General features: G+C 35.7%; 1 protein-coding gene across 1 annotated transcript in view; it reads left to right on the top strand.

Moving 5' to 3' along the window:
- Positions 1-24,433, top strand: part of BCKDHB (branched chain keto acid dehydrogenase E1 subunit beta) — a 136,594-nt gene that overhangs the window by 105,875 nt on the left and 6,286 nt on the right. The window lies entirely within an intron of this gene.

Here is a 24,433-nt window from a genome sequence, read left to right as displayed (position 1 = left end):
ATACAATGCAAACAGATCGCTAATGACTGGGTAAATACAATGGGAATGTACTTTGTGCACTGTGTGTTCTGAGCTTGAGTGTTTTGGTCTTTACTTTGTTTGCCTATTTTTATATTCTTCCACAAGCACATTTTGTAATGATGGAATATTACAGAGTTCCTAGTACAGTACAGAGGAATAACACAAGGAATGTATTGTGCTCACTCTTAAAATCTGAAATCCTTGCTGATGCCAATTATTTTTAGCTTTTATTCTTTTGAACTAATGGAGTATGAACAGGGTTTATGTGTTACGATTCTTTAGCACAGGAGTGTTCCTTCAAAGCAAAAGGAAAATCAGACAAAAAAATATCTATCAGACTTCAACATATCCATTTTCTTTTCCTACCTTTTTTACTTTTTTTTTCCTTTAAATGGAAATCCATGAAAAGTTTAAGTCTATGAAAGAAATGATGGTGGGAGCTGAGGAAAAAGTCATTAGCTGAGTACTACAGCTGGTAGTAGTTTTAACCCACAAGGATTACGTTCAACTCATGAAAGGAATATGATTTACAAAACCTCAAAAGAAAGACATTGTAAGCAAGGTCTTTAAAACCTGGCTCATCTTGGACTTCCTAATGCAATCTAGTATGCCATTCCCTGCCCTTAATGGAAGTGCCTGCTGCTGCCTGGAGTGCAGCTCATTGACCAACAGGGTTCCCAGCTTCTTTTTTCACAGAGCTGCTTTCCAGCTGGCTGCACACAGCTTGCACTGGTGCACAGGGTGCAGGGCTTGTGGTGCTTCATAAGGTGCCTGCCAGTCCAATTCAGTGGCTGCTGAGGTGCCACTGAACAGCTGTTCCATGTTCCAGCTTATCAGTCCTTTCCCCCTGGTTTGATGTCCCCTGCAATCTTGCTGACACTGCTCCATCCCATCATCAAGATTTTGAATAGAGATGTTGATGCATGTTGATTCCTGAGGAACATGCCTAGTAACCAGCTGCTGACTGGATTTTGTCCTGTTGATCACCACCCTTCGGGCCATACTGATCCAACCAGTTTTCAACACATACTCGCTTTTTTAACCTGTGTTTCACCACTTTGGCTAAAGGGAGACTATGGGAGGCTGCTGTTTGCCTTGCTGGGATCCTGGTAAAACAATATCTGCTGTTCTCCCATTGTCTAAGTGTGATCTTGGAAGGCAATCACAGTGATCAGGCAAGATTTGCCCTTGTTCAGTTCACATTGGCTGTTCCTGCACAACTTGTGGTCCTTGGTGTTCTTAGACATTGCATCAAGGACAGCTGGCTCCATCTTTTTAGGAATTTGATGTTAGGCTGACTGGTTTACAGTTGAAGAATATCACATTTCTGTAGATCCTCCTTCTCACTCTGCCTAGAAATGTGAATTAATTATGTTGCTATGCAGATCACATCCCTGCTGTGTCTTGCTCCTGCAATCATACTGGATTTGAGGAAGAAATCAGCTATTATAGATCTTTCTTTGGTACCAGAGAGTCCCTCTAAGCAACAAAAATTGATGCTGTATCAGCCACCTGATTTAGTTTAAAGGTTGTGCTGGGTTTTGTTTATGCAGTACCCAGTGGCCTGAATAGAATGAATTGACAGAAGTGCGTTGACTAGTCTGTCCTTACATAACTAATTTTCCTAATTAATTTAGAATATTATGGTGGAAAAAAGGGAAAACTAATAATATAATTCCTGTAGAAAAAAATCCAAACCTGGTGCCTAGCAGTAATTTTGTCAGTATGAAAAGATGCAGTGAGTGTTTGAGACCGGAATGATTTTGCTATGTATGGTGTTAACAACTCTCACTGCCTAAATTGCCTCTCAACTAGTCTTTCAAGCTCACCTATTATCAAATAGGCCAGTTAGTGTTTTGTTTGAACATTGTCCTGATGTATGTATCTTCAAGGGTCAAGCAGTGACGCTTTAAGATTTTAGGAAAGATAAGCTAAATGATTATTCTATTTGGTTTGAAAGAAGGCAGGCATTTATTTTGAAAGTCGGGTAGGCATCGTATCCTGAAAGGATGTGGGGTTGTCAGCATCAGATTTCTCTGGAGGTTTTTTGCATTGTGTTGCTTTGGAACAGCTGGAATTGGCCTTAGAAAGTGGACAAATGGAACAGTTCTCTGAGGAAAACTTGGAAATTTTTCTCTCCTAGATTTTTGTTTTGTATATTGCTGGCTGATATAGATAGAACTGAATGTTAGTTTGGAAAGTTTGGAAGACTATGATGTGTTTGTTTGGGAATAATTAGCATCAAAAGTGCAGTGTTGCACTGCACTTGCCTGGGTGTTTATCTCTTTTCTGGGATGAGTTGTTCATATTTATCCTGATCAGTTCCTTGATGCTGGATAAGCCTTGGCTGCTGTTGATGAACAGCTTTCACTTTGTCTCTTGCTTTTTGGTGTCAAATACTTTGTGCAGAGTTTTAGTGTTTGAATCGATTTTATATTTGGGATTACTGGAAACATCTGGGTGAAACATAGTTGCGTGTTTTTTATGGAGCAATGGACGATATTCTGAAGAAAGCTTCAGATCTCTACTATATTAGATTATATGGCTATGTTGAATTAATAAAACATTGCTCTTACTAATTTTTAATGTACCTTTCTTATTTTCATCTTTGCCTTTTCTCCAATTCAGCACTTTTCATTTATTTGAGCAACTCTTTCAGATGTTCTTGGAATGGAAGCAATCATATGGTCTCATTTACAAGAAAATATTTTAAAATAATTTAAGGAAACTAAAAAAAAACCCTAGAGAAGCATTTTAAAGTGGCAAGTAAACCTGCTATTGTCTTAACATGAATTGCAGAGCGAGCAGGCAAGTGGACTCCATAAAGGATTTTGCAGAATGCAGCACGAAATGTTCCTTTAAGTCACAGAGGTGCTATGACTTAGAATGCAGGATACATCCTCTAAACCTTGGCAGTATTGGCAAGTGGCTAATTGATCTTGCTGAGACTGCTGCTTTAGGTGGTTGCTTATCAACAATTACTGTGTAGTTGTATTGAATTACTGTATAACTGAGCTCTACTGCTCATGTAATTTAGCTCCACTCGGCATCATTGTAATCAATAAAAATGTCAACAATTGAAAATAAAGTTCTTTAAACTTTCAGTGGTACAAAGCTTGCTTACTTCACTTACAAGTGATAACAACATATGATCTTTACAATTCTCTTCAGAGATATGTTGATGTGATTGGTGTATTTGCTCATTTTGTATTTCCATTTGTTAATAACATTCAGAGCAAATGCTGAATTGATTACATCTGTGAATATTTTATATCCAGACGTTACATGTATCCGTGCTTGAATGCAAATGTTCTCCACAGGCAAATGTGCTGCTTCTGTAGTTGAATATTAGCCGATAGGTTGAAGTTGTATTGGGGATTCTCATTTTCTTAATACAAACTACTTTGTCAGAGTTTTAATCGATTAAGGTTACATTTTTCTCATCTAATTTTTTTTATAGCAGATGAAACAGACTTTTAGCTGACCCTTTTCTGAAATCAGCTGACATATTCAGAGGGTGTATAATCTCTGCTCTATCTTAAGTTGAAACGTTAAGGTGCCTGAGGTAAGATGAAGTTAGGGTGAAGTTCCATCGTTATAGGGGAGAAATAGCTGACAGCTGAAGTAAACAGCACAGAACAAGCCACATCATTCGCAAAAGTCTATTAATGAATTCTGTGTCTGGAAAGAATTACATGCTAAAAATCTCTAATTTTGAGTAAGAAGTGCTAATACCTATTCAGAGAATTCATAAGCATTTAAAAGAGAGCACATTGTTTTCACAAGTATTTTACTCAGTTTTATTGTTTAAAGGAGATGTAATAGTAAATTATTTGTAATTAGAACTTGGAGTCACTCAGGTTTGTTGATGTACAGTCAAGCAATTTATTGTTGGAGTAGACATTCTTTGCCAAAGAAAGGAAAAGTTACACTATTTCAAAGGGCAGTCGTATACTTAGGATACTTGCAATATCTTTAATAAGCTAAATAGAAACATATTTAAAACTGAGATTACAGGCTTATCTCTGAAGGCCAGGTGTGGAAGAGATTAGCTGTAAAACATAGAGGTGATTAAGAATTTTGATTAGCTGTAAAACATAGAGGCGATTAAGAATTTTGTACTAAGGGCAATATCTAATAGTAGCATGATGAGCTGTAATGTGAGGAACCTATTATAATAAAATACAAATGAAGCAGAAGGAGCAACTAACCTTTAAATATTTATGCAGCTTTGAATATATATGCACCTCTGGGTATATCTGTGTAACTCTAGATTGCTATAAAATACGAATGTTTATAAATCTCAGTGAGGGAAAATACTCTCACATATGATTAGTGTGAGAATAGGTATTTATGGAACCAAAACCTAATACAATTTAATCTGCTATAGTGTCTTCAACAAAGTTACGTCCTGCATGATCTGGAAAGATGTAGTTTCCTAATTATCAAGAAGTCTTAGTTTTATATGGTTTACAACTCACTGGTTTGTAGGAGTGCCTTGCAGCAATGTCTGTGAAAAGGAGGAGTTAAAGGCTAAAAAGAAACTTATTTATTGAAGAGCACTGCAAAAACAGGACCTTACCCTATAGTAGCAAAAATTCAGTAGGGAAATTGTAAGCAAAATCAAATTTAATTTTCAAATCCCATCCTGGTATATCCTTTCAAACATTACTGGCTTGGTGAGTGATGATTTTGAAATAATTAATGAAGAATAAGTAGTAGTGTTTTACAGTATGCAGGTGAGAAATGTGGCAATTAAAATTTTTTGAAAGTGAATTAAATACTAATTCGCTCAGAAATTCTAATACATGAAATTGAAATAGGTCTGTCAAAAATCTGACTGGTTTAGTTTAACACTATAGATAAAATGACACTTTACCAAATGAAAGTAAGAAACTACTGCTTGCAACCTTTAAATAATAGCAAGAAATACATTAACAACATGAGCTTGATCAGTCTGGTAGATTTGCTGGATGCCTTAGTTTACAGATATCCTGAAACAGTGAGTTAGAAATCTGAATTTCTGTGCAGTGCAATTACTTCTAATTCTGATTCTCTCAATAATAATACTAGGAAGAGGTAGTATTAGAATTGGGAGTGGAGTCCAAAAGGAGAACTGAGTTGGGGGAACTCAGTAGTATTTGCAAAGTTCAGAATTCATCAGTAGAAAAGGAAGAGACACACAATCAAGATGCTAGTCTTGAAAAGGACAAATAATATTAAGTCTGGAGGACGAGCATACGAGGCGCAGCCTAATAAGCGTGATTGGAGCTATGATATAAAACTGGCTTTGCCCTTGACTTACTAGCTTTGGTAGTTGTATACACTGAGAGGATTACGTGTGTAAAAGTATTCACAGATTGTATTTAAAAATGGAAGAAAACTGTATCAGGAAAATAGATTATATTGTTGAGAGATATTCTTTCATGTAAGCCAGGCTTTTTCCACAAATATTTGGTTATGAAGAGTTGCTTCATTTGCTTATAATTGTTTAATTATGTTGACAGTTTTCTGGACTTTCAGATTTTTTTTTTTCTTCAGTGAGAAACACAATTTCTAGAGAATAAGATAATGATAAGGCATATTTGATTAAAACTGTAAAGACTGTTCTTAATTTTTTTCTCAGGTTCACAAGATCCAGATTGCTACATGTGCCATATTTTACAAGTGAGCAGTATTCTACAGACTTAAGAAAGATCTTTGTATCTGAATTTTTGAAAATCAATATACATGCAATAATTTGTTCTGCAAATGCCATTGGTGCTTTGTTTTGATCATGTACTTTAGCCTGTAACGACTGAGTTCGCTGGAAAAGTTGATGCAGACTTAGAGCAAAACGTTTGAGCTGGTTGGAACTGCTGATTGTTTCGATTCTGTAGCTGGGAAATGGTGAGTGACCCATTACTCATGTTTCTCCTGTGAGCCTTTACCCTTGAATATTAAGGAAAGGAAATTTCTTCTTAGCTCGGGAGTGCTAAATATTTATAGAAAGAGAATTAAAAGCTAGGATTTTCAGCTGCAAAACCTGGGTTGTTATGTTTTAAACTGAGTGAGGCCAGAGCTGCTAATCCAAGATAGACTCACTTACTTCACCCAGGCACTGAGCAATGCCATAAAATGAGGAAGCGCTGGAGCCAGTGTCTGACACTGGGGATGTGGGAAAAGATCTCATCTTCGGTATGGACCAGATCAGTTGAATGGTGACAAGTCAAGTGTGTTGCAGCGATATGAGCTGTTGAACATGTCAGTACCACATAAGTATTGTTATACTTTCCTTTTACACTGTAGCACTTTTTGGCACGCAGTAGTTTTTAGTACTTGGCGCTTTGCAATTCTTTGGCTGGAGAGTTTTAGCTATTCCTCAGTGGCTCTCTTGATTTAAGACGTGCTCTACAGTGACATCTACCAGCATGTATTGATTTATTGCACTGTGTAAGAAGTAAAGATATGTAAGCAACCCTTGGGATGACCGGGACTCATGGTAGTTGTGTACACTCTGTATGTAGTTCTGTATGATCTTTATTGCTTGAATAACTTAAGTCTGCTATTGACTTTTTCTTATAAAAATAGGACTTAATTTGATGCTTGACTGGACGATTGCCTGGACCAGATTAACTGAGGGGGCTGGGAAATTTTGCTGCCATAAGGAACCTGTGCAGTCACAAAGCCAAAGTTTCGGTTACGCGGAGCTCCTGGGGACTGTCCTTTCCCTTAAATTGTGAGGAGGTTCCAGACGACCAGCTTAAACCAGCTGCTGGCTCTGAAATTGCCAGCTAAGGTTAGAAACTGCCCACTCTAATGGGCTGATTTCAGACATTTTGTTGGCAAAACAGTTTTAAATGGAGTTATTTTAGTGTCCAAAACACATTTTGAAATTCTTATGGGTAATACTCAGCTGTAGTTGCTGCCATTTCCCTCTGGGCAATACAGTAATGCACGTTTATACAGTGGCTTTAGAGTAATAAAAGCTGCTTGTAGGTGTCTTAGAATTGCTGAACGTGGGGTGCAGTGCTTACTTTGTGACTTCAGGGACTAAATTGTGCCACTGAAGGCTGGAGGGTGGACACTGTGCTGCCCTTGCTTGCTGGGAAGGGGCTTGGGAGCTGCTCCCTCAGCTCAGGGGGCACCTCGATCTTGAAATGTGTCCTGGGCCACATGGGAGTTTTGGATCGAGAAGTCATTTGCCACTTGTATTCAGAAATAAATGTGGAAGATGGCGTGCAGAATTAATTTTATTGTAGCGAGATTGTGAAGAATGGAACACGCAACCATTACTTTTCTCAAGGGCTTACTTTCAGACCGTGGTCAAAGCAAACTGATCACCATCTTTAAATTAGTTTAATTACAATAACTATAAAGCAAAATAAGTTGTTTTAGCTTTCACAGTTTTTCACCAAGTATCACAGAAAAACCAAATATTTGACCGTGTGGATGCTTATCTTCTGGTATGTCTGAAATACCTGTGGAGTTAAATTGGAAACCTGCCCAAGGACACAAAAAACAAATGGGAAAGGTTTTTTTACAAATGAAACATTTCGTATTTTAAAAGCACAGTTTAGTGGGCTGTAACATGTTAGATCAGTAAAATAACTGAAAATAAGACAGATTAGTACATTGACATGTTATGTACTGTTTCTTTCACAAAAAAAAAAAAAAAAAGCAAATCAGACCCACCCTTTTATGTTGGTTATTGCTATCATCACTCACCGAGGTGTAGGAGTTTCATGTAGGCATGGAAAGCATTTTACCGCTCCCAGAACTGGAGTTGTTAATCTCTATGTAACGTTAATCTTTTTTGACAATTTCACACCAGCCCTTTTGTTTACATCCTAGTAAGAATTCAGAATGGTAATTACTGAAAGTAATTATGAAAGCATTTAAGGTGTCTTTAGTAACAATTATGACATATTCCAGAGAAAAATGTATGTTTTTATTATTACCTCAAAGAGTATATTTCTTTGCAGAGCTTGATGCTAAAAGATAACAAGTTATCTCTAAGGTATACAAGCATATTTGCAAAATATTACCATTTCAAATAAGTATTTTTAAAGCTTTATTTTCTATAAACACAGCATAAGATGATTGCAATTTGAGTTAATTGCTTCCATGTGCTCTGGTTTGTAAGTAGCACTACAGTTTTAAAATCTGAAAGCTGTTCTCATGCCTGTTTCACAGCATGAGATTTTACAGTAGACTATGGAACATTAATACAGAATTTAAATACAGGACCATTATTTAAAATATATTATTTCTATATGAAATTGATCTCTTTATCATTTGTTATGGTCAAATAGATTATTATATTTAATTCTAAAGATCAGAAAAAATGTTGAACATATTGTTAGTATTAGCTGTTCAGAGAAAGAACATATTTGATTTAAAAAACACACTGATCGGTATATTGTAAACCTGAAACCTAAGTTTCCCTTTTGTAAAAATTATGCTATTAATTATGGTATTGTATCTAGAGCTTTGTGTGTTTAATTTTTTTCACTTTTTAATTTTTAATTTTTTTTCAACAAAGTAAAAATTTTCTTTTCTACAACTATTCCGAGGTTTTACAGTCAAGAACATTTTTGAGTAATACAATGGAAACTACAGGGGTTATGTTTGTACTTTTGCCAGATAATGTAATTAATTCAATGCAAAAAATACATTAGGGCATAATATAATTATAAAAATACACAAACTGTAAAATGAAGTGCAGACATCCTATTTTTGAAGGAATTCACTGAATACGAATCGTCTGTTACCAGAAACTGAGCGCAAGTCTAATTCCGTTTGCTTTATAATCTGATCTCAGTGTATAAAGTCTTGGGAGCAGTATAGATATGTGTAAATGAATTGTTTTAATGTTCAATTTTTTATAATATAATTGCCTTGAATCATGAAACCTCAGACCTAAGATGTTCCATCGGGGAGGCAGAAATACTGCTAACAGTGAAATCCAAAAAGCATACAAGAAACAGCTTTTGGGTTTATGAGTCCAAAGACAACTCACGTGGTGTTCCTGCAAAAACTTAAGGGGGGGAAAAAAATCAACAGAAAAACCCGCTCCTTAAATCCTGCATTATAATGTGAAAGCTCCAAGCTTTTCTTGGACAGCTGAGATGGATGAATCTTAAAGTATTTTAAGATTGGCTGCTGCTCTGAATACAGTCAAACTTATACTGTTCAGCATTGTCATAGAAAAGAAGTTATCTGCAAGCCCAAGTTTCTGTAATTAAATCCTGGAAGGCCCCTTGGGTGGCTAGCATTGACTGGTGTTATTCAAGAGAAACAAGCATCGCATTTCATTTATGAACTACTCGAGTAGAAGTATAACGTATCTGTCTCTTTGCCTAACGTAGTTTCATTATTTTCTTTACAATGAACTGTAAAAGAAATGGAGACTCTTGTATTTGAATGTGTCTGTAAGTCATGGCTAGATCCAATATAATAATGGTAGGGAAAGAGGACAACATGAAAATCAGTGAGGACCTGGAAGAAGAATGACAGTCCAGTTCCAGTGTTTTGGGGCTGCTGCTGTTTAGTCCCTGCAAACCTATTATTTCAGTCAGGCAGGAAGCTAATTACACATAAGCCTTTTATCCTTTATTAAAGAAAGATAAAGTGCCTCTATATTAGGACTGGCTGTGGATTTTTTGACAAAACGTTTTGTCAGAAAATGTCAGTGTCAAGTTTTTTTGCAGTTTGCCTGTGTCTATTTCTGCCTTTCAAGGTGGAATTACTGACAATCTTGATATTCTTGACTAAATATTTGAATTTCTTCCCTGTTTTGCGTTCACAGCCTGTGGATAAAATGTGTGTATGAGGAGGAGCAGGAGTTTAGGAGCTGCCACCGCAGGGGTAAACACCCTAGCCCTGAGGTGGAAGTGTCATACTGGGGCTCCTTTCTTTGCTGTTTGGTGGCACTGTGGGTTTTGAGGTTCCACAAGAAGAATGCTTCTTTTTCCAACCTTTACTCCAATCTGTCACTAGTTATAAGGGTGGTTCTGTATTCACGTGAATCTTTCTATAGAAACAGCATGATCTGTCTTGTTTGTTTTTTTATGTGGTTTTTTTTTTTTTAGAATAGCTTCAGCTACCTTATCTGGGGATTAGGTTGCAAACATCAGATTCAAGCAACCTGGAGAAGAGGAGGCTGAGGGGAGACCTCATTGCGCTCTACAACTACCTGAAAGGAGGTTGTAGAGAGGAGGGTGCTGGCCTCTTCTCCCAAGTGACGGGGGACAGGACAAGAGGGAATGGCCTCAAGCTCCGCCAGGGGAGGTTCAGGCTGGACATGAGGAAAAAATTCTTCACAGAAAGGGTCATTGGGCACTGGCAGAGGCTGCCCAGGGAGGTGGTTGATTCACCTTCCCTGGAGGTGTTTAAGGCACGGGTGGACGAGGTGCTAAGGGGCATGGGTTAGTGTTTGATAGGAATGGTTGGACTCGATGATCCGGTGGGTCTCTTCCAACCTGGTGATTCTATGATTCTATGAACTCAGTCAGGTGTCTGCGAGCTACTTTTTGATGTTCATGCAAGTGCCATTTAGTGGCCTTACCCAGAGCACAAGTCGCTGTCAGATTTGGGCTGCAGAGCATTTAGTGTGTGGGTTCTGAGCAGGGTCAGGTGTGGGTCAGGGAGCACACTGCTGAAACGGGAACATTTCTTTGAGTGCAGAGAAGCACTGCGTAACCTGCAACAGAGGCAACGTGTATGTGTCTCAGACGTGCCAGGTGCTCTAGAGATGGGCAGTCCATGTGATGTTTCCCTAAGATCCCTGAGGCCTTTTTGAATTTGGGTTTCCAGAATTCAGGACCTCTGGTTTTATGCTTGGTCTGATTTGTTCCTCTCTTTGTACCTGAGGCTTATGTTTCTGGATCAGGAATTAATAGGCTTGTCTCCTTACAGATTGAAGAAATCATCTTTGGAGCACTCTGATAGTAAAACTGAGTGTAGCTTAAATGTGTATTTAATTTTTGATTATCTATTATTATGATGCTGGTTTTAAACTCTCTTTGGACGTATGAGGATGAGGTTAACTTTCAGGAGGTCCCTCACTCGTGCTGTTTCTCTGACTCATTGTGCTTCCACTGCAGGGAGGAAAGGAAAAATCTGCAAGGGGATGGCCAGTGAAAACAACTACTCACAACAGATGTGGGTACTGGGACTTGTAGAAGAACCAAGGAGATTTGAGCTTTTCCCCTGCTCAAATACATCACTTGCTTATCCTCCTGCAGTGCTGCATTCACTTGCTCTCAGTTCTCCTCCCCGGCAGGGAGGTCTCTGCTGGCCCCAGACCTCAGGCCAAAAGTCAGGCTCACTTGTACTGTCCCACTTCCAAGAAACTTGGAAGATCTGAAGACCTTGAACCATCTGTGTACTGAAAACATATGTTGTCTTGTATTTTGTTTCGGTAAAGTATGTATTTTATGACCATAAAGATTTTACTGCCTTTAGCAGTTGATAAGGGCTGAAAAAGAGAAGGAAATAGGGATGGATTTTTGACGTAACATTTTCTCTTTTGCTGTTATCGATGGATACTCTCACTAGGTACTACAGATTTTGTGTTGGTCCAGTTTGGTATTAAATAGCTTCCACAGTAATTCCATTTAACTGTGAGCATTTGTCTCATCTCTGCAACTACCTGTGCAACAGACAGACATTGCAGGGAGGTAGCATGGATTTGAATATTTATTCACATTTGATCAGGTAGGATTAATCTAAAAATTGTATTTCTAATCCATTCACTCCAGGCCTCCTTCCTAGTCAGTAAATGTAAACATCTGCTGACATGTTTCATTTTAGAGTAAATGGAAATTTGGAATTTTTCTATGGAAATTTCTGTGGAAAGATTTGAAAATTTTTATCAGTGACTGAGAACTAAATATCCTGTTGAATGTCTCCTAAAATAACTATCTCCCTTATAAGAATATAAATAGCCTTGGAAATCCAGCCTCTAGTGTGTCAATGCAGATATACGGTGACTGAGATTATTCACCTTTAAGCTGCTGAGCTGTAGTGTTAGCAGTCTGTCTGCAAGGCAGTTTGCAATTGTCTTGCAAACTGTACTCTAAATCACCACAGATTTTATGTATTTTTTAAAGAATTGTTTTAAAGTTTTTATTTGCTTTTGGTTTTAGTATCCTGAGGTTTTTCCTTTAAATCAATTTACTCCCAAAGGTATTTACGTTTTAAATCTTATACAGCTTACAGCTTTATTCTCCTACTGCTCATTACTGTAGTAATATTCTGCAGTTTACTTAATTAAAATAACTCACAACCTCTGAAGTGACCCATCCTGAAGGAAAGTCTTAGAGTAAAGGGAAAAAAAGCCTGTCTTAATAGTTTTGTTTCTTTTCTTAGAGAAGTTGATACACTTCATATGACGTGTAAGAGCAGAGAGAAGAGTCTTTACTGTTTAGAGCTGAGATATTCAGATACTTCTTTCATACTCCCATTTTTGGGGGAATAATCAGAAAAAAAATCTTGAAAACAGCTATTTTAAGATGAAAACAGTAATCATTTATAAAAAATACACTGAATAAGTAAGAAAAACTTCAAAAGATATTTAGCTGTTGCAAACCATTATATGCCCTAAGAAAACTAGGGAGCAATTGGAATTTCAGCATGCTTTGGTCACCATGCTACAGTAAACCTCAGCCATTGCTCTGCTTGGTCAGAGGGTCTTTTAGGCTGAAATTATTTACTAACCAGTGAATGCTGAGCTTTTCTTTCTCTGTATAATTTGTGGTGACCCCTAGTATGAGCAGAAATATCTTGAAAAATTATACACTGCTTAGAGAAAGCTGCTTAAATCTCTGTTTTAGTAGAGTATTCAAAATAATATTGATACATAGGAAATTATGCAGCCAACAAACCCCGTAATTTTGGAGTATCCCTGAATTCACAGCAGATACAAACAATGAAAATAATGTGTTAGATGTGAGCTTTATTTCTGTGGCTTACCAACCGCAAAAAGAAGATATTTGAGAGCTTACTTCTTGTCTTGATCAAGACAAAGTACAATGTCAAACACTTAAAGCTGCATCTTCAGTGATAGAAACCCATGCCCACAGTGTCTGCAGGATTCTTTCTTATGGTTGTTAGCAGAATTAGTTGACTGTATTTCTACTGGCTGACGTGAAAAATACAACATAAATGTTGTCACCAAATGCAATGAGAAAAGCCCTATAATTTCTGTACCAGCTGGGTTTTTCGCAGCACTGGTTTTCCATCTTCATAGCTCTGAATTCTCTCCTAAAAGCATGAAATACTAATTTTCCTCAGTTATTGTATTCTGATAATTTTTTTTTGTCAGGTTGATGTTTTCTGAAACTTAATTTGTTACTGAATTTGCTGTACTTTAGATAGCAAGTGTATTTTGTGACAGATTAACCTGACAAATTAGATCCTGATGTTACAGAATCTTGATAGTACAAGAATTGGAGGGTATATGGGGAGCAGATGGGCTCTCAAAAATGTTTGACTTCCAAGAATAATACCAAGTTGTAAGAGGACTAGTAACATATCTTAAGACTTGGTCAGATCTTAACACTCCTTTTAGATTCTTAGTTACAGAAATTAGAATTTGAGAGTCATAAAGTTTGTCTGTTAAGACCAACTATGTTAATACTTTTTGAACATATATAAAATTATACCCGTTCCTTTTCCCAGTTACGTAAAGATGGCCTGTCCACCTGGGTAAAGGCTGGTGATTAATGTCTTTCAAAAAGGTAGATGGCACATCCTGATTCTGAGATCCTTTTTGTCCCCACATACTGTCACCAGTATAATTTTCAGTACTTCAGATTGTCACTGGATGTCAGTATTCTTGTCTACTTTTGTCTTTCACCCTCACCTGTGTTCCATTCCTTTTGAGGGTCCTGCTCTCATATCAGGTAAATAAATAAAAAGAGTCACTTTACTTGTAATTCATTAGTTCAGATTTACAATTATTACATTAAGATCTTCTAATAGACCGTTCTTGACTTGCAAATACATGCATGACATCAACTGAAGTAGAGAGTGCTCAATTTGTTAGACGATGAGCAAATTTTCTTTTTGGGAGGTGGAGAGTCCCAATTCAATTAACAGCTCATAATTGCCTTGATGCCACTTCCCTTGTGCTCCTGAAGGAAATCCCATTAATTAAATAGAGGCAGCATTTGTCAGTCCTTGAACTTGATCTTTGAGATACTGGTATTTCTTTATTTTTTCTGCTGCTGCATCCAACAAGGATGTTGCTTTATTCTCATATCCAATTGTGATGTCCATAACAATACCCTGGTCTGATTTGACAAACGCCAGAACCAGTTTATATAATTCAATATGTGCATTTCTCAACAATAGTTCTTGGAATACAAACCGTTCATTCTTTTAAGCTTCATGTGCCAATAGTTCCAAAGTTAATTTTTTCTTTTAATCCTTGCGTCTTGGACTGTGGGGACAATACTCAATGGTATGCAAGCAGGTTTCATTCAGTGTTGGAAACCACAGCCTGCTTCTTCCAGTTTACACAGCAGGGGGTCCTCAGATAAGTTAAATAAAATAGGAGACATTGGATCACCTTGTTTCACACCAGTCTGAATCCCAGTGGGATTTGACTGTTCATTCTTCAGGTCAATATGAGTAGTTGTATTATAATAGAAGTTTGTAATCAGGGTAATTTTTTTCAAGGGAGTTTAGGACTGTTGTTTACTAATTAGCTTCACAGAATTAGATTTTGCAAATAGTAAAATAAACTCCATTTGTAGTGTAATTCTATTTTATATATGCAATATCAAATGCCATTTGTTAGTGATGTCCACTGCTGTAGAATGCAAGATGTGGTGTTTGATTAATCTCAGTAAAAATTTTATTTATTGAATAAACTGTATAAGAACTTTCTAACATACTGACATGAGGGAAACATTTTGATTTGTACTGTTTAGCAGTTATGTTGGGGAAAAAAACCCTCAGCTTGAACTGGATTGTAATTTCCTTTTTGCAATATTATCAATAGCTTGTTTTTACATTTTGTACATGGCAACTGTACTTTCAGTTCTAACTGTGTGAAAAGAAGAAAATTATGCTAGGTATGTCATTGTAACTATGACAACTGTGTAGGTATTTTACTTTTTACTCTCTTTCTTCGTTAAGAAATTCACTTTACAATAATGTGGATGGAAGACATAGATTAGGTTGTGTAAAATTTTATAGTTTTGTCTGTAAAACAGAAAGTTCATTAGTGAAGTGAAAAATAAATTCCATAACAGATTCAGTGTAAAACTAAAGTTCACATAGTCATTTTAAGTATGAAATTTCTTTAAACAGTCAGTTCTGAAACATTGAACAACATAGAACAAGTTAAATACTTGGGTTTAATCCAGTGAAAACTTCAGTGAGACTCCTATAATATATAGTTAACCTCTACCATTATGTTTCTTTATTGTATAAATAAAATTAATTCTGCTATCTGTATTTCCATTCTTAAATGATGCTTGATATTTCACAGATCCCATGCATTTGTTTTTATACATGCAGTTCATTTACACTTGAAAATCAAATTAATAATTTTGAATTGTTAATTCTGGCATAAAGGTAAACTAAAATTTCACAGCCTCTGAAATATATTATTCTTAGTCTTCATTTTTAGACCTTTTTTTTTAGTTAAGAGGTGTAATGCTAATGGTAGATAATTTTATTAAACATTTTTAAGTGAAAGTGTTTCATTTGCAGCAGAGTTACATTAATTTTTATAGCTGGAAAAAGATTTTTTTTTTGTTGTCTTAGAGGTTTTACTTTATTTTTTATTTGTTTTGATATTTGTTTGATTTGGTTTTGTTGGCAATTTTTCTTTGCAGTGGAATGGCAATGTAGCCTGTTTGTGTGAAGAGTAATTTAGGAAATGTAGTGAAAAATGATCAAAAATATATTGAAAAACATCTCTAGGGCAGAAAAAAAGCTAATTATTGTAAGGAAGTTGGGCATAACTTGGTATAAAATTTTGAAGTTAGTGTGATAAAATCATCCTTTCATGCTTTTTAGGTCAGCCTGTACCCAAAAGCTCAGTCTCCAGTATGGTTCATTCAGTGTTTCTGAATATTTTTTGCATAAACCTTTATACTGTCTGTAAAACCTCGTTGCATTTCTCTCCATTCAATTTTTACACTTTTTCTGTAGAATAAAAATTACCTCTCAATCAGTAAGTCTCAATCTCAAGTCAGCCTTCCTGTTACTTTCGCTGTTATTATGAGAGAATATTTAATATATGAGTCAAAGCTTTGCACTAGAACTCTCACTGTGGGCTTGAATCATAAAGTAGCTTCCTATAAAATAAATACATAAGTACGGCGGCAGCTTGGTTTAAAGAATACACTATAAAATTCCTCGTACATCTGTTTCAAGTAATCTAATATTTCTTCCTTGCTCTGAGGCTAATTTACAAAGACAATAGTGTTAACACTGTGGAAAAATATTAGGTAAACCCCAAACTTTTCATGGATGGACAAGATATTTCCTTTGTACTTGCCTCTGCTTGGTTGCCTGGCCAAGCTGCTGGTTTGTGCTGGAGAAGTGTTTGATAGTGGTCGGTCAGAGCAACAGCATCATTCTCACTGAGCTGTCCCAAAGCACAAATACTTTGGTATAAAATAGGAAAAATGCTGTCTTAAATTGTTTAATCACAGTGGTTGAAATTACGTTTCCTTTGAATTTCATTAGTGTGTGTTGAGTGAAGTACTTCTATGAGGATTTTACAGTGCCAGATATGCAGATTGACGAGGCTGTCTTTGAATGAATCTCTTGGCTGCCTAAACAGCTGTAAAAATAAAAATACCACTCAGTGATTATTAAAATTCGGCAAATCCTTCCAGTCACTTCTGGTGTGCTGAGCTTAACCCAGAGATGTTTTTGCAGTATTCTTAAATAAGTAATTAGAATGGTTGGTGATAAATGATGATCTAAAAGGATAAAACCCGTTTGTATTGGTAGAATATTTCTAGCTTTGTGATTAAAAGGTGTAGGATGTAAGTAGAAGGAGGATGAGTCTCACTTTAAAACTTAAGAAATGTTTATTATGTTGCTCATTTCTGTAGAAAAATGACTTGTGACTTCAAACATTTTTGCACAAGAATAATTTCGTGCAGGCACGTTAGCTCCATTGATTTCACGTGGATTATTCACCTGTGTTAATGTATGTGTTATGGTTTACGCATTCATTGACTGAAAAAGTGAGTTAGTAATGCCAAGGAACTTAATAAAGTGAGTATCTGCAGATACTCATGGGCCTGGGAAGTCATTCTAACTATCTGCAGGGCTTAGGGCATGCTTTTAGAAAATATATGGGCCCAGGTGCAAATATTCGTAATTGGCACAAACAGGATTGGTTTTTGTTTGTTTTGTAAATACCTTGGGAATGTGATGCTGATTTTGGTTTTTTGCGGTTCTACCACCAAGACAACTGAGCCACTGCCCAAGGCTTTAATCCCAATAGCTTCAAGTTAATGCTGTTGCTGTGAATGTTTGTTGGAATGGTTGTGTTATGAACTTGGTAAAGAGAATTTAACAATCAATATCTATCGTATGTTGGATTACTAAAGATTGGTCTATTCATTTGTGAAGGTAGCCAAAATGAAATTTTTCAAACCTATGCATGAATGAGAACTTAACTGCATCAGGCAGCCATTGCTAAGATAGCTGGTGTTGTCTTAGGCAATGCGACTACTGATGCTCAAGAGATGTAGAATAAGTAAGAAAATTACTCTCAAATCTATATAAAACTCTTCAGCATATAATGGGGTTATGTTATGATGAGACCTTCTGTAAAATCTAAGATGTATAGACATGTCACTCGGTGTCTCCTGTCAGCCACGAAATATTGAAGCTGGAGAAGCTGGTTGCAGCGCTCCATCTTCGAAGCTGCGGAACCTTTTAAATTCACCATGAATATTTCATAAGCAGTAATGTTATTCTGCCTGTAAGCAGTTCATTGCAGTGTAAGTGAAGTATTAAAGGTATGACTCTCCCAAAATAATGCACACAAATTTTAAAAACTAAATCCAGCTCTTAGCCAGGAAACTGTCCAGAGTTTCTGGTCAAATCTTTCAGAGTCTTTGCAGCTCCCAGAGGTACAAGTGAAAAAAGGAGACGTTATCCTCATTTGTTTTACTTGTCTAATTATGAACATTCCTTTATGTGAAATGGAAGTAATGGGTTTACCAGAGTAAATTGGTTATTTTCTAATATAAAAAAATTGCAAGTGATGTGGAAAAATATGCAACCTAAACATTTTTCAGCAACTTGAATTAAAACTTCCTATCAGTGTCATTACTTTCATCAGCTAATGACATGCCAGGTGCAAAGCATGCAAATACGTATCTGCAGTGAAAGTCAGCATAGAAAAAAATAACGTATGGGATGCTGTAGACATTTTTTTTCAGAAAATGTTCATTTAATATTTCAATCAACTTGTGGATTCTTTACTTCCACATGACAGAAAAAGCCTGTAGTAGGAGCACTGGCTTGAAAAGCTGGTGCTGGTGCATAGCTACCCCAGAGTTGCTATAGTGTCCTACCATCATCTTATAGGATTGCAGTTATGGCCAGAGCACCAAGAATTCTGTCCTTCATGAAAAGGGCAGTTTCGAAAACAGGTTATTTAAGCACAGGAATGTTTGTATTCTTGCAAGTCTACATTACTTCCACTTGTCATATTTTCATTTTACATTGCTTGCAATTTAAACATATTTTTTGAAAAATTCCTTGAATATGTATTGGGAAATCTTTTAGGTATATGAGATAGAGTAGAAATATGTTTTCTAAAATTGTGTGTGTGTCATGTAGAAGGAATTTATATTAACTGTTGCTCTCCTCCCCACCCAATGCTATATGTTTCTTTTGATGAAGACAGCATTTGTGCATTCCCTTTACTTTCTAGTAAAGATATTACTATAGAGAATTCATATATCAAACCTTTTTTTTTAATTTGACGTGAGTATCATAATGCAACATCTCATAGATAAATAAAAACGTTCAAATATTAAAGTATTTAAGCTTAAAAACAGGATTAAGTATTACTCTTGAAAGGTGGCATTATATTGTACGTGTCTAGATTCTAAAAGTGGTGAGATCAGAAATGTATTCACTGCTAATAGATTCAATGCTCGTGGTTAAAAATAGCTGAAGTAAATTCTTATTTTAGCATGGTGGATTTAAGAGGGGTGTGAACTATTTGGAAATAATTTTTTTCGCTTCATTTTGCAATACTTTTAAATTTGATCTAATCTATAAATATTATTTTGTGTGATTTAGTTCTATAAAGATAATATTTGCCAATATTTGCTTTTTAATGGTAACAAGCCAATGAATTTTACAGAACAGACCTTCCCCTCCCAAGTACTTTTTTATGTTTTTAATTGCTGATGTATTTTGTAAGTAAAAATGTTATATGTTTGGCAATCACAAGACAAATAATTTTAGTAGTGAACAATTTATCTGTATTTGACAATATATTAATTATATAAATTAAAAAATCTATTAAGGAATAAAATAACAAGCTGTGCTAAGTTATAAATGGATTCTTTTAAAGTGACCTCAAAAACTGAGAAAAATCTTTGATAGAGGTTAGACGTTAAACATATAACTGCAGAATTCTCTGAGGAAATATTGTATCACTGTTGTAACTATCAGAAAGAGATTTGTAGAAGTTTTCAAGATTAAAATGGCTAAGCTGTTGGAAAAAAATGTTCCCTCTAAAAAAAATTATATCTATCTATGAACTTGAAAATATCTCATGGGTGTATAGTACTTATGTACTTATACAGAAGTGACTGTTCATAAGAATATAACATATATATGTTGTCAAACGAAATTACATAAAAAATTTGTAGCATTTGTTGCTTGCGGCTGTAAAGGAAAGTAATGTACTACAATCACGAAACATATGAAATCTGCAGATGCTTGACTTTTTTATTACGGAAAAGGAACTGTTCAAATTAGACATTTATTTAAAGCAGAAACCAAACAAAAAGACCTTTAATCTGTATTTAGTGTCAGCTTTATTGCATGAAATTCACCTATTCTAAAATAGGATTTGATCTACTGCCTCTATGTAAAGGTTTTGAAAATCTTTGTCTACTTTTGGATTTAAAAACTTTAGGTTTTATTGTAAATGAGATCATCATGCTTATTATTACCCTATAGTAGGATTCATCTCATTCTGACAGTAGTAGGTAATCTACAGTTGAAAATCCATATAGAGAAGTAATAGATAATATAAATGTAGCAGTCATCTATGAAGTGATATGGAATAAATTTTATTAACTGTTTGAGCCCCACAATTTAATTTATAGCATAAGTAAATGAGAAAAAAAAATATCAGAAGAGAAAGTGGAACTCTAATGTGATAAGTTTTGTCTCTGTAACGCTCATCAAATAGTTATGTGGGGTTTAAAATTTATAATTGACATATAAGATGGCAAAATTCAGAGTTCTAATTGACGGAAACCACAACTGAATTAAACCTTTCCATCTAGTCACCAGGTCTAAATTTGTAGATGTCTGTAGAAAAATAAGTAGTCTTGAAAAAGGTTCCTATGGCTTCCTTTCTGTAATGGTCCTTAAAATTAGGTTTAGTCTTCTTTTTATTATAATAGCTATAATTCCAAAAGAAATATTGAAATTTCTATCAAACTCTGGCTATTCATATTAGTCTTTAAAATTGACATTTTGTTTGTCATCACAGAGAAAGTTAGTTCCTGCACTGAATAAAAGAGTTTTAAAATCACTCTTCTCATATAGCAACTCTGTTATGTGATATTCTCGTAGCTCTTAATTCTTTTGAGTACATAGTGTGTTGCAAAATCAGAAGAGCATGGGAGAGACCACTGGGACATAAAATATGGCAGAAATAATTGATTTTTAAAGGAAAGTTTTCTCACCTTAGAGAGTATTCTATAAAGAAGCAGAACTAAAAAAAAAAAATAATTCCTTTTTACTGATTTTAGTGCATGCCAGTGAGAGACAAAAAATGAAATAGATCAAAAAATATGAACATAAAGAGAATAAAAGCAGAATAAGACAAATAGGGGGAAAAAACCATCAGTTCAGAATTATCCGTCGTGCTAGCTACACATTAAATAGTCTCATTTACTGGTACTTAACAAAATGTTTGCATATGGAGGTTTATTCGCTATGAATATAGAATTATAGAGATTCCCTTCAGAGGAAGGAAGGTCTGGAGTAATAAGTTCTTCAACTATTTTTGTGTTGGCCAGATTCCTAGAAGCACTTCCCCTAAACTGCAGACCAGATTGCTTTATTTTTCTATACATTGCAGAAGGATGAGTAATGTTTTCTTTAAGTAATGCCAAATAATGGATTTATTTTCTTACTTTATCCTTTTTGTGCAATTGTATATCTCTATAAATGCCTGCAATTCTCAGCTATATGTGTTTTTAAGAATTGTACACTCAGGACCCTGATTTAGCAATGAGTATCTTAATCCCTGATAAAAGTAAAATACACACTTAAAGCTAAAATAAACTTGGATAAAGTTTTCTATATTAGCATACTAGAATATGATAATTTGGGGAAGCTGAGGGAGGATCTGCAGTACTAAAGGATGCATTTCAGATCAGGTCGTGCAACATCTTGGTTTTAGCATCTATTCTAAAAATCAAAGCATAAGATTGTTTTGAAGTAATGTGTGTGATAGATTTGGCTGATAGCTATGAATTTCAAGAAGAGAATTTTAGTGGGATTTGTGCTCATAAGTTGTTTGAAAAAGTCTTCCTAAATGTGTATTAAACATCAAATATTGAGATGCAATAATGTGACCAATTAAAATACTTTTATAAAATATAGTAATGTATTTTCCAGGAGGCTTTGACTGAAATTCAGGCAAATGAAGGTAATTGGCAAAGGTCACATTGAATAACCAAGGCAAGAAGCAGGAGGAACAATGATTTAACATTTTGTCTGAATTTTTTAAAATTAAGAAAATTTAGATCTATTAGACTAATAACTATGTCTGTTCCCTGGTAAACTTTTTATTTTTTTTTAACAAAGCAATATCTTTTTTTCCCTTCATTTGAATGTTGGAACTTAGTGTATATTTTATTAAATAAGTATGACTTTCTCATGCTGATTCTCAAAACTGAATTTAAAACATTTTACAACGAATCAGAAATCCTATGCCTACTGCTTTACTTCCCAGACCATTTAATTTTAAAGTTTTTTTCTAAAGTCTTTCCTTGAAAGATGTCAGGTTCTTTAAACAGTCTTGGAAATACACAGAGGCTTCTTCAAGGCTGTAAGTTTGCATTTTTGTGTTGTCACAAATGGTTGTCTGCTAACTGCTGTTAAAAACGCCTGGACATTGTGTATTTAGTATTTTCAATTGTGTTTCTCTACAATGTGGCTGCACAGGTGCAAAAAATCTGGCTTAGCAATATGTACAGCAGGTGTGTGGGTATCATATTTGGGCTGAGGTGAACTCTTGTTTCTTATACTGTCTAACTTTTAACAGCAACTGTGAACAAGAATCCATATAAGACAGGCTATCAGATGAGCTGATCATTTGAGTTAAGTGCTCTTCAACCTCAAAAAGGATGATGAGTTAGAAATATGTCCATAGAGTGTATAAATTTTTTAATATTACGATATAAATCTTGCTAACACTAGGATTTTTTTCCAAATGTAATGCCATCTAGTAAAGAATACCATTTTGTTTGCTCAGAATACAGCTATTAAGTAAAGGCCATCAAGCAGGCAGTTTCATATTCTGGACATCAGAAACATCTGGACATCATTTCTGGACATCAGAAATTTTTTTTTCACGGAAAGGGTCATTGGGCACTGGCAGAGGCTGCCCAGGGAGGTGGTTGAGTCACCTTCTCTGGAGGTATTTAAAAGACGGGTGGATGAGGTGCTGAGGGGCATGGTTTAGTGATTAATAGGAATGGTTTGACTTGATGATCCTGTGGGTCTTTTCCAACCTAGTGATTCTGTGATATTCTGTAATTTTCTGAAAACTTTTGGTTTGAATTGGATTTAAAGGATGCAACTGAATATTTTATCTCATAAATTAGAACTGATTCCAGAGATAAATGAAAACCCTGTGAACTGATAAACTCTATTGGTTGTATTTTAAACAAACCTGGCTCCAAACTTAATTATAGATCATTATAAGCAAAGACCTCAGGCTGATGAAAGACTTGAACGTGCCTCTATAATTGTCTCTATTCTAATGTGTCTCTACTGTACCATGTCTGTGTTGTGAAAACATCTCTGGAATTGTCTATTTTGATGGGTCTCTATTGTTACACATCTCTGGAATTGTCTCTTATTGTGAGGCGTCTCTGGAATTGTGTCTATTGTGACATGTCTCTTGAATTGTCTCTCCTGTGAGGCGTCTCTATTTTCAGGCATCTCTTTTGTGACACATCTCTATTGTGACTCGTCTTTATTGTGACTCATCTCTACCGTGATGCATCTCTGGAATTGTCTCCATTGCCACACATCTCTTGTGTCACAGCAACAGAATCGTCTCTATTGTGATGTGTCTCTTGAATTGTCTCTGTTGTGAGGTGTCTTTGTTGGGGAGGTGTCTCTACTGTAAGGCTTCTCTGGAATTGGCTCTATTTCAATGCATCACTAGAATCATCTATCTTGTTACATGTCTCTATTGTGATGTGTCTCTGCAATCATCTCTACTGTGATGCATTTCTGTTGTGATGCAACCATTGCAACGCATCTCTGGAATCATCTCTTTTGTGAGGCATCTCTATTGCGACTTGATTCTAGAATTGTCTGTATTGCGATGTGTCTGTTTTGACACATCTCTATTGTGATGTGTCTCTGGGATTGTCTCTAGTTTGTCACATCTCTACTGTGACACATCTCTGGAATCATCTCTGGTGCTGTGTGTCACAATAGAGACAAGCCTCTGGAATAGTCTCTATTGTGACGCTTCTCTAGAATCCTCTCTATTTTAACATGTCTCTATTGTGGTGCATCTCTAGAATCATCCCTATTGTGATGTGTCTCTATGGTGACTTGTTTCTGGAATTCTCTCTATTGTGACCGTCTTTGGAATGATAGCTATTGTGATGCATCTGTGTTGTGAAAGCTCTCTAGAATTGTCTCTGTTTTGATGGGTCTCTGTTTTGACACATCTCTGGAACTGTCTCTATTGTGACACATCTCTACTTTGACACATCTCTGCTTTTACCCATCTCTCTAGTGTGAGACACCCCTATTGTGACGCGTCTGGATTGTGATGGGTCTCTGGAATTGTCTCTATTGCCAGCCATCTCTATTGTGATGCAGCTAAGGAATCGTTTTGATGTGTCTCTATTTTCATGCATATCTGGAATAATTCCTATTGTGACAGTCTCTCTAATCATCTCTATTGTCTCTCTTGAGGAGGTGTCTTTGGAAT

This window comes from Phaenicophaeus curvirostris, chromosome 2 (genome assembly GCF_032191515.1).
Source record: "Phaenicophaeus curvirostris isolate KB17595 chromosome 2, BPBGC_Pcur_1.0, whole genome shotgun sequence".
In the NCBI taxonomy this organism is placed as follows: Eukaryota; Metazoa; Chordata; class Aves; order Cuculiformes; family Cuculidae; genus Phaenicophaeus; species Phaenicophaeus curvirostris.
This window is presented reverse-complemented; position numbering and strand designations above follow the sequence as displayed.